At 43.3% G+C, this 18,332-nt stretch overlaps 1 protein-coding gene across 4 annotated transcripts in view; it reads right to left on the bottom strand.

Annotated features, from left to right (window-relative positions):
• The window catches only part of LOC125282068 (ral guanine nucleotide dissociation stimulator-like), a 75,828-nt gene that overhangs the window by 18,366 nt on the left and 39,130 nt on the right, over positions 1-18,332 (bottom strand). The window contains exons 3-6 of one of the 4 annotated variants that reach the window (XR_008959655.1): positions 17,014-17,191; positions 8,589-16,227; positions 8,312-8,439; positions 4,669-4,895 (exon numbers count right to left, since the gene is read on the bottom strand). The gene's annotated coding sequence lies outside the window, so the exon portion shown is untranslated. Of the gene's footprint in view, positions 1-3,182; positions 4,649-4,668; positions 4,896-7,185; positions 7,305-8,311; positions 8,440-8,588; positions 17,192-18,332 lie in introns of those variants that run through there. The other 3 variants (XR_008959656.1, XR_008959654.1, XM_057313009.1) reach the window with 3 other exon arrangements.

Raw genomic sequence — 18,332 nt, 5'->3', positions numbered from 1 at the left:
AGAGAGGGAACACAAGCAGGGGGAGTGGGAGAGGAAGAAGCAGGCTCATAGCAGAGGAGCCTGATGTGGGGCTCGATCCCATAATGTCGGGATCACGCCCTGAGCTGAAGGCAGACGCTTAACCGCTGTGCCACCCAGGCGCCCCTGTCCATCTTTAACTGCCTGCCAAATTCTCTGTCTGCCTGTCTGTCTGCACCTACGCACCTGTCCATCTACACCTCCCTGCTCACTTCCACCTCTGCCAGCTGGCCTGTCTACACCTACCTGTCTCATCTTCTATGCCTGCCTGCCAGTTTGTTTATGTCCATCAGCTCCTCTGTAAGCCTTCCTGTCTGTCTGCCAGGCTGCTCTCTGTTTATATCCTGCCTTACCCATCTCCTCTCTGCCAGGCTCTTATTTGCTTCTCTAGCTAGCCAGGCCAGCAGTCAAATAGACACATGCAGGAATACCTGGAATGATACTCTACAAACATCAACAGGGGTTGCTTAATGGCAGTATTTTGAGTGATTGGCTTGGGACTCTATTTGTCTAATGAATATTCACTTTTTTAAAAATAAAGTTATTTTTTAAAACAAAACCAACACCAACAAAACAACATAATCGACAAATAACCTTTAGAGCAGTGCTTTGAACTTTTCAGACCCATTACCTAAGTAAGACATTTTACAGAAGCATATATGCATTTGGATAATAAATGTTGTTTTAGAAGGTTTACAAAGAAATACTAATCCTTAGAATATGCAGGGTACTCTGAAATGTTTCAGTCCATCCTATTCTCTTCTATTCCATTATTTTAAAACAATACTGGCCTTTTTTTTAAAGATTGTATTTATTCATCTGGGAGAGAGAGACAGAGCACAAGCAGGGGGAGAGAGAGAGAGGGAGAAGCAGACTCCTCGCTGAGCTGGGAGCCCAGTGTGGGGCTTGATCCCAGGACCTGGAGATCATGACCTGAGCTGAAGGCAGACGCTTACCCATCTGAGCCACCCAAACGCCCCAAAAGACTGGCTTTTGATAAGTGATTTCATGACCTACAAATGGTCACAACAGGTAAGAAAAACACTGGTAAGAAGACAAGTTTCCAGCGGAGTGACCCCGAGACCAGAACTGCCCCACCTGAAGCTTCTACCACTCACTGTTAGCCTGCCTGCTGGGGGCAGCAGTAAACTGAGGCTGCCCTGAGCACCACTGAACCTCATCTCCCCTCATTTACCATCTATTTCCACTGCCTGCAACCTACCGAACCATCCAGGCCAAGGAGACTTGCACAGTTAGCCCCTGTCACGAGCCTCTCTGCGCTCGGGGCCCCTTGTCAGCATTTATTTCGACACCACACCCATGGACATCTGACCTTCTTCCATCATGCACTGTTCTCTGGTGCATACACACACATCTTACCTCCTTCACTGAGAACACGAGCTTCCTGAATGTACATTTTAAACTTTAATGGCCTTTAGGCCTAAATATTAAATAGTCAATGAACACTTTAAAATTGAAAACGAAATCACTAGGAAACAAGTCACATTTTGCCATCCTGAAAAGAACAATACAGAGAAAGACAATTATCATATGGTTTCACTCATTTATGGAACATAAGAAGCAGGAAGATCCGTAGGAGAAGAAAGGGAAGGTAAACAGAAGAGGGAATGAAACATGAGAGACTATGGACTCTGGGAAACAAACTGAGGACTTCAAAGGGGAGGGGGATGGGGGAATGGGATAGGTTGGTAATGGGTATTAAGGAGGGCACGTATTGCATAGTGCACTGGGTGTTATACGCAAGTAATGAATCATGGAACTTTACATCAAAAACTAGGGATGTACTGTATGGTGACTAACATAATAGAATAAAAAAAATATTATTAATTAAAAAAAAAAAGAACAGACAAAAAAATCCCGCCCCCCCAAAAAAGAATAATACATCATTGACCTCAAGAGGGCAATAGAATGCAATGTTAAAACCCACGCCCCTTCAAGAATCTCTACTTAGTATTTTCACATGCACAACCCTTACATTTTAAATTTCACATACATGCTTTCAAATTAGATTTGATGAAGAATAATGAGAAGGTGTAAATAAAATGTTTTTTGGCTTCACGGCACAAAGATGTCTCAGAAGTTCGGTCATAAGTAGTCTGCAGTTACCTACTTGGCCCAAGCTACTTCTGAACTGAATTTAGATTGGAGTGAGGACTAAATGGCATGCAGAATTTAGAGCACCCTCTGCCAGCGGTGCAATGTCAATAATGGATGCAGACAAAACTTTCCATATAGTAAATTAACAGTTTACACAATAAAGGTAAAACCACATCAGTTTAGCATTATCTCGTGTGCAAAATTTACAAGCTTTGTCAATCATATCTAGTCTTATAGTAAGCACTGGCATCCAAGAGCTTAAAACATTGCTACAGATCAGGGCCTGCAAAGTATGGCCTGTCATCCAAATCCAGCCTGCCAAGTGACTTTCCTATATAAAGTTCCCCGGGAACGCAGCCACGCTTCTTCGTTATGTGTTGTCCATGTCTCCTTTCTCACTACAAAGACAGAGCTAAATAGCTGTAACAGAGTCCGTGTGATCAACAAAGCCTGAAATACTATGATCTAGTCCTTTACTCTATAAAGAATATGACCTCTATCCTAAATTATATGACCTTGCTGACTTCAACTCAAATTAAATGGTTACCAAGTACCTTCCGTGGGTACAACAGGAACGCAACAGGGCAACGTTAATGGACAGACTAGGGTAGATTTTTAAGTCCTGGACTATTATGATAAAACAATGTTTTGTCAGCATGACATATACAGTATAGGCTAGAAAGGGATGACACAGCAGGTGCGGGGCTCCAGGGAGCATGCTGCTAACCACGGCCAAAGGAAAAGGAGGGAGCAGGAGTGAGAAAGCCCCCTGCATGGCTTGTCCAGGGATGGCTCACTGGAGGAGCTGGAGACGAGAAGCACGGGAGGGCTGAAATTAATACGCACACAAGAACACAAGCCCTGTTAAACAAGTGGTCAAGTCATGAGGAGAAGCTGATGTTAGGGAAGAAAATAAGCTCAGCTCTGGCCTCGTCATCATTAAGACACCACTAGAATGTCAGACAAGGTCACCAGGGGGCATTTTAAAAGGCAAGTGTGCAAACAAGAAGCAAGGTCCAGACAAAAAGCTTGAGTGAGAGTCTCACGCCAAATGGCTGCTGGCTCCGAGCCCGAAGGAGGCAAGCGTGGAGTTACAGCAGAAGAGGCTCAAGCCCAGAACTTGGTCAATTCTTGGAATCTGGGGTCAAAGAAAACAGGGGCAAAGAAATGAGACAGAGAAGACACAGTCAGGGAGTGAGAATATTACACTAATATTTTCTTAAGTCCAACCTTTTTATTCACTAAAATACAAAATACGTGAACACCTCCAGATTGCTGTGGATTACACTGGGACTTTCATTGTTGGTTGATTTTTCCTTAATGACAGTCTCAGAAGTGAAAGGGTTCATCGCTATCTAGAAGTCTTGCCCCTCCTCGGAAAGCTCTTCATACTGCACATGCACCGGTCACGTGTGTGCACAGGGCTCCTCCCCTTCTCCCCACGGACCACAGGTCTCTGCCATTCAGGGGCCTCACCTTCTGTGCGTGTGCCCAGACTCAACAGCTAGTCCCCATCACATGCACACACCCACAAAAGAGCCAGGCTCTGTCTCCCAGGGCACCGGTACCAAGATGCAGGTGGCCAGTGGCTCCAGCCCACACCACAGGTCTGCTGTTTTCTCCGCTGCACCACGGGTTCTGTTTCCTCTGTCAGAGTTTCTCCACAGCAGCACGACTAACATTTGAGGCCTGATGTTTCCTGTCGTGGGCTAGTGCAGGCCCTGTCCTATGCCTGTAGGATAATCACTGGCTACTACCCACTAGATGCCAGCAGCATTGCCCTCTCTCCAGTTGTGATGACCAAAAATGTCTCTGGACAATGCCCCTGGGGGGGCAGAGCCAGCCCCGGTTGTAGCTCAGGGCTGCTAATCGTTGCCTGGCCTCTGGTCTCTCTCTGCCATCTTCTTCCGCACTTGCACCTGCTTTCTTGTTTGTACTTCCCCTCCCTTTTCACTCACCACAGTGGCCACCACCAGGGTGCTGTACCAGCGTCATCCCTTGCTTTCCCCTTATTCCCCTCCCCACCCAACTTTTTCCTCTTACGTCATAAATACTTCAATCACACGTTCATGCCATGCGTGTTTGCAGGGAAAGTACAACCATCTGCAGAGCCTCCACAGAGCTCCCTCTGGCCCTTGGGACAACACCAGCCTGGGGCTCCTCTTTGCCATGTTCATTGGTTGATGAGTATTCGGCAAGAGCTTTCTTCCCACCTACCTCTGGGTTTCAAGTTTCTTACCGACACGTGAGGGTATTTTTGGAATGATTTGCTCAGATATAGAATTTCCCCTCCACATGTAGGAATTTTACAAAAACAAAATCTTAAAGAATCATACACAAAATCACAACACTCCACATGACAAATTAAAAGCAGGATTAGAGGGATCATTATTCAGTCCAGTAATGTAGCCCAACTCATCAGTAGTATTTCTTGCAGGACTATGCGCAAAAGAACAAGAACAAGTCTCTTCAATTTCATGAACTTATCACACACACACACACACACACACACACACACAGACACACACTAACCTGATGAAAGACTTCATTCACAAAGGTGACATAACCTCGCGTTGACAAGAGAATCCGCTGCACCATTTCATACACGGGGCGGTGCTCTTCCTCAATGCTACAATGGCTGGAGTTGCTGAGTCTTCGGTCAGACAAGGTGCTGCTGTTGGAATGGTTTTTCTCCGGCTCTACAGGCCGCCGCCATCCAGCTCTGCCACCATCTCTTGCCCCACGCCACCACCAACGGTCTGGAAGAAAGCCATTACCACTTCTTTGTCTTTTTTTTAATAATAATATTTTTTATTATATTATGTTAGTCACCATACAGTACATCCCTAGTTTTTGATGCAAAGTTCCATGACACATTACTTGCGTAAAACACCCAGTGTACCATGCAATACGTGCCTCCTTAATGCCCATCACCAGCCTATCCCATTCCCCTCCTCCCCAAGCCCTCGGTTTGTTTCCCAGAGTCCATAGTCTCTCATGGTTCATTCCTTTTGTTTATCCCCCTTTCTTTTTCCCTTTCTTCTCCTACCAATCTTCCTACTTCTTATGTTCCACAAATGAGTGAAACCATATGACAATTATCTCTCTCTGCTTGACTTATTTCACTTAGCATTATCTCTTTCAGTCCCGTCCATGTTGCTGCAAAATTTATGTAATCATTCTTTTTGATAGCTGAGTAATATTCCATTGTATATATGGACCACATCTTCTTAATCTGTTGAAGGGCATTTGGCTCCTTCTATGATTTAGCTATTGTGGACAATGCTGCTATGAACATTGGGGTGCATATGGCCCTTCTCTTCACTATGTCTGTATCTTTGGGGTAAATACCCAGTAGTGAAATGGCTGGATCAAAGGGTAGCTCAATTTTTAACTTTTTATGGGACCTCCACACTGTTTTCCAAAGTGCCTGTACCAACTTGCATTTGCACCAACAATGTAGGAGGGATCCCCTTTCTCCACATCCTCTCCAACATTTGTGGTTTCCTCCCTTGTCAATTTTTGCCATTCTAACTGGCATAAGGTGGTATCCCAGTGTGGTTTTGATTTAAATTTCCCTGATGGCTAATGATGTTGAACCTTTTTTCATGTGTCTGTTAGCCATTTGTATGTCCTCATTGGAAAAGTGTCTCTTCATATCTTCTGCCCATTTTTTGATTTGTTTGTTTCTTGCGTATTGAGTTTGAGAAGTTCTTTGTAGATCTTGGATACCAGTCTTTGATCTGTAGTGTCATTTGCAAATATCTTCTCCCATTCCGTGGGCTGCCTCTTAGTTTTTTTTTTTTTTAAGATTTTATTTATTTATTCGACAGAGATAGAGACAGCCAGTGAGAGAGGTAATACAAGCAGGGGGAGTGGGAGAGGAAGAAGCAGGCTCACAGCAGAAGAGCCTGATGTGGGGCTCGATCCCATAACGCCGGGATCACGCCCTGAGCCGAAGGTAGACGCTTAACCGCTGTGCCACCCAGGCGCCCCTGCCTCTTAGTTTTTTTGACTGTTTCCTTGGCTGTGCAGATTCACTTTTTCTAACTGCTCATTCCATGAAATACAATTTCAGGAAACCCACAGCCCATGAATCATTATTGAATGGTGCACTGAGACTTAATAAAAGTATAACTAAGTGTTATCATACAAATAAATACAAATATCATACACAAAACTGAACCATCTCAAACTTTCTTTTTCATTCCCAAATGGGCTTTGATGGGTTTTAACGTCAATTAATATGCTGATAGAACTGCTAAAAAATGGTCACTGCTGAAATTTTAAAATCACCACTCTGCTTTCTCTAATGTATGTTGAAGTACTTTTATCTCATACAAAAATGAATTACTAAGGACTAAAGAATACTTCACAGAACACATTTTCAGCTGAAGTGATGCACCAAGAATGTACAGTTTGTTCAGGTTTATGCTGTTGCTGTCAAAAGTATATGGGATGTAAGAGCCACTGTCCTTCCGTTCTCCCATGAATATTTGTTATACCAGATTCTCCAAGTGCTAAGAAAACTTAGTCTAGAAGATGCACTAATTCATCTCCTCCCTGGTGAAAAATTAAAGGTATTAGTAGATCCCGAAGCAAATTCACTTTGGGAAAACACACACACACACACACACACACCCTCAAACAGACCTTCAATACAATAATAAGGGCAAAAGTATAAACTCCATTTGGAAACAGCACTTAAAATATTGTTTTGAAGGGCTTTTACAAGAACAGTATATTCTTTGAAAAGAGATTTCGGATCAACTGTTTCACTAATATTCACTTTACATAGGCAAAATTATATTAAATTTCAAATTCCAAACAAAAACTTTCAGGAGACAAATGAAATTATATGTGCTTTTATTCCTGCAACTCTGTCTCCAGAATCTTATTCAATTGTTTAAATTGCTGCTTTTTCTCATGTACAATGCAAATGAAGAGAGAAACACAGGAGACACATGTGAGATGAGGCGGGAAACACAGCTGCGAGGCACAAACAGGAGTACAGGAGGGAGCTGATTAGCTGAATAATGACCCCCCCCCCCCAAAGATGTCCATGCCCTAATCCCCAGAACCTTTGAGTATCTTACCTTACCCGGCAAATGGGATTTAGAAGGTGTGATTAAATTCAGGTGTGAGAGGGAGCGATTATCCTGGATCATCTGGGTGGCCCCAATGTAATCATGAGTATCCATAAGGAGACAGGAGGATCAGACACAAGGCCATGGGAAGATGGAAACAGAGGGAGAAAAGGTGATATGATGAAGGGCCATAAGCCAGGGAATGCAGGAAGCCTCTAGAAGCTGGACAAGGCAAGAAAATGGATTCTCCTCGAGAGCCTCCAGAAGGCAGAGCCGCACACCTGCCAACACCTTGATTTTACCACACCGAGACTGATTTTGAACTTCTGACTTCCAGAGCTGCAAGGTCATAAAATGCATTGTTTCAAGCCACTGAAAGTTTGTCATTTGCTGCAATGGCACTAGAAGACTACTATAACAACTCACTGTGAGGCCTACTGAGAGTCTATACGATGGCGGTGACCATTTCTAGGTACGGCCATCTGCAGCGTGTGGCAGTGCTGGGCTGGACAGTTGTCTGCCAGAATCCACTCCCCCTCCTTAATGGAACCCCAGGGCTCTGTGTGCTTCCTCCCCTGCAGCCCAGGTGACTCACAGGAAGCTGGCCCCATCCACAGGACCAGGGAACGGTTCTGTTTCGTGGGCCATTCACATAGCCAGCTTCGAATCAGTCAGCGCCTTGTTACTGTGCCAGGAGAGACAAGTAAACTAGGTTGTCCCACTCAGACAAAAGGTAAGAGCTTTACAGAAATATCTGGGTTGTCTCTGAACACGAACAAGGAAGGCAGTGCCCCTGATGCTGGCCGCCGTCTTACAATCAGCAGGGAGTGGAAGCCAACCCTGCCAGAGGGAAAGGGCAGAGTAGGGAAAACTGTACAGAATCATGGAGAGAGTGTGAATAACCCACATTCTCTGCCAGCCCTGCCATGAGCTGCTTCTATAGGAGATTAAAATACTTCTTTTTTACCTTTAAGACACTTTGAGTTATGGAGTCTTCTTCTGTTAGGATGATACAACCATCCAAACTCATTCGGGGGTCAGACCGTTAGGACACTAAGAAAGCCAGATAATAAAAGTAGATGACTCACAAGTGTGAATGACCAACGAAGGAAAAAAACTGGAACCTTGAATCCGTGGTTAATCTGCTATTCTTGCTACTTTTCATCATCCAAATGTATTCTTCAAGAACGAGAAACTTATTTTCAGTGATGGTTTTCTGAAATTTTGAAACCAGGTAGGAAAAAGTCACAGCCTTTAAACAGACTACTTTGAATTGACTTAACAATCACACAAGATATAATGTAAAATTTATCAAAGAATGGGACTGTGTTTCTTATCTATGATTTCATACAAATTTTTGCCTACCTGATGGGTGAATAAAGGTCTCTCAGCATGGTCCAGAACTAATGGTGTTCCCTGGCTCAGTGAAATTCAGGGTCGTTTCTATTTTCTCTTCCGTGAACTTCTCTTTCATCTCCTTTTGTCTGTTTTTCAATCGGCTGTTTGTCTTCTCATCGGTTTGTAGGCACTCTCTATATATCAGAGGCATGAACTCTTTTAACAGCTCTGATGTTACAGATGCTTTTCACCGTCTGTTGACCGAGTGTGGCTTTACTGTACCTTTTGACATGCAAACTTTTTCAAGTTTGTAAAGTAAAGTGGGACCTCATTTTTTCTGTGGCTTGCGGGTCTTATCTCTACCTAAGGTGGTCTACCACTTCCCAAATGTATATATTCCCCTAGATTGTCTACTAAATTCTTTATTATTTTTTTAATACTTAGACCTTAAATCAATTTAGGACTTAAATCAATCCGACATCTGCTTATGTATGTGATATGAAGCAAGGTTCTGAGACAGAGAGAGAAAGACAGACAGACTGACAGTTCTTTCAGCTCTGAGGGTTATAGATTAGATTCAAAATTCAATGCTACTCTGTCTCATTTTCTAGAAGGAACTTATGGTTTCTGTCTGGAACTCTGATAATTTTTCTCTTAATTCCTTAAAGTCAAATAGGTTTATGTCTGTTTAGGTTTGTGTCTGTTTAGCTAATTCTCCCTGGGACTCGAAGGCCTTGTTAGTCTAAGGCATGACTTTTTTTCAGCTCAAGTAAATTTTGCATTAGTTCAATGATCACTTCTGATTTTTTCTCCTTTTGTCCTCCTGATACTTGTAAGGTAGGTCTGGACCTCTCCTCAGATCTTATTTATTCATTTCTGATTTCCATTTCTTTGAATTTTTCCTCAGTGTTGTCAGATATTCCTTTGGAAAATCAATTTTGTTCTCAGCAGTGATCGTTACTGTTTACAGTTTACCTATTAAAATTTTAAACTAATGAATTTAAAGTTTTTAATTTTATTTTAAAGATTTTATTGATTTGAGAGAGGGAGAGAGAGAGAGAAAGCACCAGCAGGGGGAGAGGCAGAGGGAGAAACAGACTCCCCGCTGAGCAGAGTGCCCTATGCGGGGCTTGACTCCAGGACCCCGGGATCATGACCTGAACCGAAAGCAGACGCTTAACCGATTGAGCCACCCCGGCGCCCCAAATCTTTCTCTTAAAATCTTCAGTAAGTCTTTTGTTGCTCTTACTGCAATTATATCCCCCTCAGACTTCTTTGAAACGAAGTTTCTCCAGTTCTTCAGTCAGTTCTTATCAAAGCGGTGCTTCTCTGTGAAGATGCTCATTGTCACTCGGGTGTGTGTCACTCTTCCGGCTCAGGCCTAGTCACGCTTCTGGGAACTCCAGGGCATCAGCAAACTTGCTCTAAGTGGACGACACTTTGTGCATAAAACCGTGTCCCTGCCATGAAGCAGCTGCTCTCGAACCTCCTCAAGTGGTTCTGCTCTACCCAGTGCAAAGTCCCTAAGCAACTCAGTCTGCTGGGAAAGCCCCATTTGTCTGTGACCGAGGACCGCAAGAGAGGGAAGATACACCACGGGCCCCACACAGAAAGAGGTCTTCACTGAAGGCCTTGGAGGGAGACAGCCTTTTCTTGCAGGGATTCCATCATGGCATCCTGAAATCCTGAGATGCTCTTCCACTCCTTCCCCTGAGATCCCAAGAGGGCACTTGGCAGTCTCGCGGTCCTTCCCATGGCCCACCTCCATGATTCCCGAGGGCCTTCCTGGTGCTGGGGATTGGTGAAGGCAACCTGATCTTATGCTCTGAGGTCACCGGTACTTGATCAAAGGAGGGAAAATAAGAGGGGGCCAGGAGGCTGCACACCACAGCCACCTCCTCAAAATGTCTCCCTGGCCCCCAAGATCGCCTTGTCATGGCAATGTCAACAGAGCACTGCAAGTGCTACCTCAGAGCTCCCTCTGACACCTCAGCAATACAGAGAGAGCCCACCAATAAAACCAATCCCCATAACCAACATTCTTTAAGAACCAAAAACCCTAATAATCAATTACTTTGGTACGTGTTAGCATATTTTTACCTACGTAAAAGATAAGATGAATGGCATACCTGCATGATTTTGGGCAGTACATCAACTCCATTTTTAGTGTTTTGTGTTGTAGTTAGATACTTTTTTTGAAAAAGAAAGTTACAATCTATTTAATAAAAACAACGCGAGCTGCCATGTATGGAATTTTTGTACTGTAAATGTTTTCATCGTCTCGCGTTGTAGTAATGTACACTGGCTTTGGTCTCAAATGGGGGATGTCTGGAAGAAAAAAGAACACATGACTAGGTTCGTGAGTGTAACCCCCACGAATGGTTCAGTTTCTTACTGAGCACATATGTATTTGGTTGTATGAATAGCAACTAAAATTAAAGAACCAGAAATTATAAAAGATGACATCTTTTGGTAGACTTGTTTCTGATTCTGCCTTGGCTACTGTTACTGTTTGCTTGTTACAGCAATGGCATAGAGCTATGGAAGTACCAAGCTAATGACTCTTTGTAACAAATTTGAGACATGACATATTATAATAGTAAAAATATTTTCACATACCTTATAACTAATTTAATCTCATTTTATGACTGAAATAAATCTAAAAGCATGTATAGACATTTTTCATCATTTTAGGTATTTTATTATTTTTTAAATCATTTTAGGTATTTTAACATCCAATATTACACTAATCAAATCCACAGGACTTAAGTTTTATATCCTTTTCCCTTTAGATGAATCCAAAGAATAGAATCAGTATAAACTACTTTATGTCTGAAAGAATTCACCTTTGAGATATCGAACACCACCACTTCCAAAGAATTAATAAGAAGTCCCTTTATCATTCTTTCTATTTCATAATCCATACAAAAAAATTACACGGTATTGGATTTGTCCAACTCTCTTACTAACTTTTATACAACTGGAGGTACCTGCATGAGGAAGACAAGTTCTCAACGAATCACTTTTAATTTCAGCATATTAAAGTATGCTATATGTTCCACAGTGAATACAGACTATTTTATAAAACCAGAAACAAGTTCTGAAAAAAATACCCACATATAGACAGCTAATAAATACATATCTCAGTACCTGGAAAGGTTAGTACTTCTACGTCTTCCAAAATGCATCAAGCTTCTGCTGTTTTCCCCTGATCCAAGCGTGCACATGTGTGTGTATGTATATAAACACCCACAGACAACTGAATTAGTAGTCCACATTCCCCAGATGGATTAATGTCTTTTGTGACCTTCTCCCCTCCAACATTGTTCCTGATTATTCATTTTAACTAATTTTTGCCTGCTTTAACTGGGAGAGGAAAATTTGCCTCCCCACCCCGGCATCAATCTAAGGGATACTTGTGTCCTGTGAGCCTTCATTTCTCATAGAAGAAAAACTTTAGCAGTGAAATTAGAAATTTCCTTATGTTTCCTTCCTTTCCGGGGCTTACTCTCCCTAGGTTGCCCAGCTGCCCAAACATCGGCCCCTCCGTAAGAAGCTGTAAGTAGCACCTGCTGGATGAAAGATCCAAGATAAAAGAAAGGCCTACTATGGGCAGCTGCGTGGCCCAGGCTGGCCTGCCTCGCCACTGAGCAAGGTCTGGGGTCACCATACCCCACCACCTGGAAGAGAAGACTTAAGGAAACTTTATTTTAACATTCAAAGATTTGAAATATAATTACGCCAAAAAAAATCATGACACGTGTTGAACTCTTTCTGAGTACAGGAGCCACAGTTCCCCTTTACTACTATGAGCTCAGCTACAAATAGGTAGTTTGTACAAACAGGTAAAATCGTTTATTAGGAACCCTTAAACTTCTTATAATAAAGTGACCGTTAAATATAAGAATAAAATGACTATCTTACTTAAAAATAAACAAAGGTCACTTTGTTTTGTCCCTGTGGACATCCTCTACACATGGCCCAATCAGTACTTCCCAAGTACAGGTTTGTGGATGTTTGTTTAACTTAGCAAATGATGGAAATAAATGAGGAAGATAATACTTTCGAAACAATGTAAAAAGAAATTTAAAACCAGTATCTTGATTCTCCTTATTCTTCCACTCCAAGCTGCAGCCTTTGGATAATATGTGGGAAAGAACATACGTACATTTACATTTCAACTTAATGTCTACTAAACTGAAATGCTGTTATCTTATTAAAATTCCTATCCTAAATAAAAAAACAAGCGTGACAAATTATGGTGACAAATAATCTTGACAATCATGTAATGAAATCATATCTTTTTTTTTAAAGATTTTATTTATTTATTCGACAGAGATAGAGACAGCCAGCGAGAGAGGGAACACAAGCAGGGGGAGTGGGAGAGGAAGAAGCAGGCTCATAGCGGAGGAGCCTGACGTGGGGCTCGATCCCATAACACCGGGATCACGCCCTGAGCCGAAGGCAGACGCTTAACCGCTGTGCCACCCAGGCGCGCCTGAAATCATATCTTAAAACTCAAATGATGACAAGAATGAATACCTTAAAACAAAGTAGTTAACTATGTTAAAGACATTTTTACTGAGAATTAAAAAAAAATCACCCAAAGATATCATGTTTTTAAACTTGCTCTACTCATCACGCCTGTATTTTTTTCCACCTCTCTATAATGATTTAACATTCTTTCTGCCCTTAAAATATTTAGTCAGATGTAATCTCTATTTTTTTTAACTCAAAAAGGGCCATTTATAGTAAACAGGAATTAAGGAAATAATCCCTCACAAGAATTTCACACAATGTTACATGGGTACATGAAAAATCATTATCATCAGAAGGCAAAGCTACAGAAACTTGAAAAGTGCATTGTCTTTATTAAAAGGAATCCACAGGCTAAGATAAGCCAGGCCTGCCAGTCCAGCTACACCTGTCCCAGGTTCTTTTTTTTGTTTCTTTTCTTTTTTTTTTTTTAGATTACTTACTTATTTATTTGACAGAGAGACAGGCAGAGAGAGAGGGAACACAAGCAGGGGAGTGGGAGAGGAAGAGGCAGGCTCCCAGTGGAGGAGGCTGATATGGGACTTGATCCCAGGACTCTGGGATCACGCCCTGAGCTGAAGGCAGATGCTTAACGACTGAGCCACCCAGGTGCCCCTGTCACAGGTTCCTAATACTGGTTAGCACACAGAGTACTCTAAAGCAGAGCTTCCCAACCTCCTTCATGCTGTAGCCCACTTAGAAAGTGGAAACAACTGTGCAACATCTAAGGTCAAAGGATGAGGGGCTTTGGCTGCCCCTGGGCCAGAGGGGCTCCATGTCAGCAACCTGGCAGCAGTTCTCTGGGGTGAGCCAAGAGAGAAACTCTGCTCTGAGGACTCAGTAGAGAGAAGGGAGGGAAGAAGTGTGGGATGGACATGCACATACAAGTCTGCACACTATTCAGGGGGTTCACAGTCTACATAAAAATCCTCACCCTCTATCACTGGCATCCTTCCTCCAGTGGGATTCTGGGGATTATGTCATATCTAAGGTTGCACAGTTCATTAGTGACACATCTAGAATGAGACCCAAGTGCCCCAACACATTCAATTTCTCGATACTCCCTGCCAATCTCCGCGGACAGATGGAATACTCTACCACTTCTGAACAGGTGGAGTCTGAAATGCAGGTGCAATGGGCCAGTAGGGCCAAAATACAAAGCTTCTAGAGGACAAGAGAATACTCCAGTCTGCTCTCGGGATTTTGGAGTCCTTGTGTTTCTGGTGCTGGATAAAGGAAATGGGAGAGGAGAGCAGACAAAATTACCCAACAGGAAAGAGTAGTCAGAAAGGGAGGCAAGGACTGAATCTTGAGGGACATCAGAGAGAAACAGACCCCTAAAGAAAACTGGCAAGAAGAAAGGGAGGAGGAAAGAAGGAAGAAAACATTAGGGGAAGAGAGAGATCATGAAGCAGGGGCAGTCATTGTCAGATCACCTGAAATACTAAAGTGTCCTTCCTCTGGACTTGACCACTAGACTTGACTCCCCTTCTCAGCAGTGACAGGGAAGGGGCAGGTAGAACTGAGTCTTAGGAGAGGAAGTGGACTGAGCAAAGATTATAACATCAACAAACTTGCTTGTGGAGGACACAGAGACTGGACAGAGTTCCCAGGAAGAACTCAGAGACAGGAGAAGTGTTGGCTGAGAGAAAAGAATTCAGTAGTTTGTTTTTGAACCATATCAGAAATGTAGACTAGAGGAAGGGATCACCTACTGAAATCATGAACTAATGATCATAACTCCATATTCAGTTGGTAAACATCAGAGAAAGGAACATGTGACATCAAGTTGGTCTGGGCTGTTGGCACAAAGAGATATGCTTTCGCCCCATCTTCCGGCCTGCCCTGCCTATTCCTGATATGCCCATTCAGCTTCTAGGCCTGCCTCCTCCCCGATCCCGCCTTGCTAGCATAGGATTAGGGGTCAGGAAGAAGAAAAGAGGCAAGAGTAGATGAATATACTATGAGGGAATACAAAATATATATGGGTCTCTGCCCCACTTCCTGGAATAGGGCCCCTAAAACCCTTGTAATTTCCTAAGTGATAAGTGCACGAGGAGCTCTTTTGTTTTAATAACACAACTCGTAGAGGTCTCGTGGGCTCCCAGATGGCTCCTGAGTGAGAGGGCTGGTCACCAGAAAGACCACGCCATGATTAGAACTTCGAATTTTCAGCACCCCCATCCCGACCCCTCCATTCCTCCAGAGAGGGGAGAGGGGCTGGAAGTGGACCATGTCTATGTGAGGAAGCCTCCATAAAAATCCCAGTAGCAGGGGTTTCAGGGAGCTTTCAGTTGAGTGAACATATCCACGTACCGGGAGGGTGACAGCTCCACAAGGACAGACATTCCTGTGCTTGGGACCCTCCCAGACTGTACCCCTTGTGTCTGCATTTGGCTATTCATCTGTATCCTTTATCATATCCTTTAATAAGCTGGTCAACGAAAACAAATGTTTCCCACAGTTCCCTGAGCCACTCTAGCAAATCAGTCAAAGCTGAGGAGGAGTTGTGGGAACCTCTGATTTGTAGTCAAGTTGTTCAGAAGCTGTGGGTAACCTGGGGCCCTCCTGAATGTGATGGAACAGTCTCATGGGACTGAGCCCTTAACCCGTGGGATCTGACGCCATCTCAAGACAGACAGCGTCAAAGCTGAGTTAAACTACAGGACATCCAGCTGGTGTTGCAGAGTTGTCTGGTGAGGGGAAAACCCAAACACTTACTCACCGTAAGTGCTAGAAGCAAAGTGCTCTCTGTGAATGTGGTAATACTACGAAAGTGATGGAGAACTGAATTATTTTTCTTTACATACGCACTCACACAAGATAGTATGTATGCCAGGTCTTTGCTGATGTGAACTGACACATATTCTATTTCTAGCAAAGTATCACAAAGAATCACCTCAAGGAAAAAGCAAAGATACAAAATATGGATAAGCAGGAAGAAAAGAAGCAATGTCTTCTCTTTCCCATCAAGAGTAAGACCCTTACTGAATTATCCATGATTCTGCTCTTACGTGAATAACCATATATTTCGACAGTATCTGAAGAAAAAAGCATGTTTGGTCCTCAGGGATCTTTTCCGCTCATATGGCTGGCAGGAGAGGAGTGATTTCTTCTGGATATATCTCTGCTGCAGAGTGGGGAAAAAAGGAGAGCTCTTTCACCAAAGTTAAAAGGACTTTTTAAAAATGGCCTCTATGAAAATACATCTGCTGCTCCGTTGGAACCTGCTCACACTGTACTCCAGGCCACTGTGCATGAAGGGCTTCGAAATACGATACAAATGTCCATGACGCCCCCTCTCCCTCTCTTTCAAATTCTGCTTTGGTCAGCTTAAGATCAAGTACCTGTCATTGGGCAGTCAAGTGATATGCATTAATAAATCAGTGGCCCTAACTGCCAAGTTTCTTGAAAACTCACAGGACTCAAATGGCTGCCATTAATACTCCCAGGAGGCCACTACTGTCCTTCCATGAATGCTGCATGAAAATACAGAGCTGGCCAAAAAGAGCCTGGATGAGCAGATGAATGTCCACTCATGAAACAATCATCATGAGGACAATAAACAGTAGTTCAGGATGGTGGATGTAAATCTCATTAACAGCCACGAAAACACTCCAGACGCACCACGTGTCTCTACTTCATGCTATTGCCAACATCTGTCCCCTCCCTTCCATTCCTGTTTCCACCACTTCAGTAAATTTCTCCTGTCATCATTTCATATAAAATAGGCTCTGATTCTTCCAATTCTAATGTCCGTAAGACTTTCCTGTGAATATGAGCAGGGAGTAGTAATTCCTCCTTTGAACCCATCTATGAAATAAAGATTTCTATTCAGGATAATGGCAAACCGAAGAATTCCTCAATGTAACTTCAAGAGTCATTGCAACCTGTGAGGTCTGCTAATGCTCCTCACCATGAGCCACACTAGGGTTAGGACTGATGAGTGTCTCCAGCATACAGGGCCCTTGGGATGACATGATCGCTGCGAAACCAGGCACGAGGCAAGCACAAATCAGCACCTGCTCTTCTGCACAGCGTGTCTGAAGTGCTTGAAGCCACAGAAGAAACAGCCTGATTCCTTCACATCTTATCTAAAAACAAAATTAAAGGTGACAAAATTAAACACTTACATGTTTATGCAGAGATGCACTGCAACGCAGAATCAGTCCTGAGAAAGAAAAACTAGAAGTTAAAGTTACTGTTAAATTCCTGCACCAAGTTCTTAGTGACAAGGAAGCAGGCGTGCTGCAAGAAGCACAAGGATTAAGAGCTTGGGGTCTGGAGCCACAGTGCCCGGGCTTGAATTCAGGCTCTGCTGCTTGCTGGCTGAGCTGTGGCCAGTGGAGAACCACTGAACTTCCTTACGCGTTAGTCTCCCCCTCTGTGAAATAGGGATGATAACCGAATTTACCACAAAGCACTCGTACAGGGTTAAGTGAGTTACAACAGTGCCTGTGTCATCAACAGTCAGTTATCCTCAAAAACAATGCAAAGATAATTTTCCTCCAAATTTACACTGTGCTTTGAATAGGGTTTATGTCATATCACTGCAACATTCACATGTATAATGCAGTGTCCTTGAAAAATCTTAGAGCTAAATAAAACCTTGAAGACCTGGTTCAATGGGACAGGGCAGCTGTCCATTTCCCTGCCTCATGTCCCTACTCTGCTCTCTCCAACAGCTTCCCTGGGCTCTGAATGACCAGTATGACTTGGTGGAATGCATCAGTACAGGCATATGGGCCCTTTATTCTCCTCTACACTTACTTTCAGCTCCATCCCATTCTTAAAATTTATAAACACAGGTAAGAACTTCCGTTTCTGGATTTCTAAATGGCTGAAAGGATAACACCAATAAAAGAGATGAAATAAGCAAAAAAGATGAAAAACATGTCAGATGAAGCTGAAAGATGCAGTGAGCTCCAAATGTAGGCAGGTGAGGGACTGGCTGATCTCTCAACTACACCAGGGTGGTGCAGATTCCTCAAGAGGAAGTGTTTAAGCCAAACATGAGACTCTGCAGGAAAGCCAAAAGAAAAGGGGGAGGGGAGGGGAGGAGCCCAAGGGAGTGGGAGGGGAGGAGGGGAGGAGGAGGGGAGGGGAGGGGAGGGAAAAAGGGGGGGGGGAAGAAAAGGAAAAGGAAAAGGAAAAGGAAAAGGAAAAAAGCAGGCTTGGCTGGCTCCCCATAGAAGTCAAATACACTGAGACAGACACCCTGTGTGGAGACAGTTC

Source organism: Ursus arctos, unplaced genomic scaffold, assembly GCF_023065955.2.
Source record: "Ursus arctos isolate Adak ecotype North America unplaced genomic scaffold, UrsArc2.0 scaffold_16, whole genome shotgun sequence".
Lineage (NCBI taxonomy): Eukaryota > Metazoa > Chordata > Mammalia > Carnivora > Ursidae > Ursus > Ursus arctos.
Note: the sequence above shows the minus strand (reverse complement) of the source record. Positions and strands in the feature narration are given on the sequence as shown.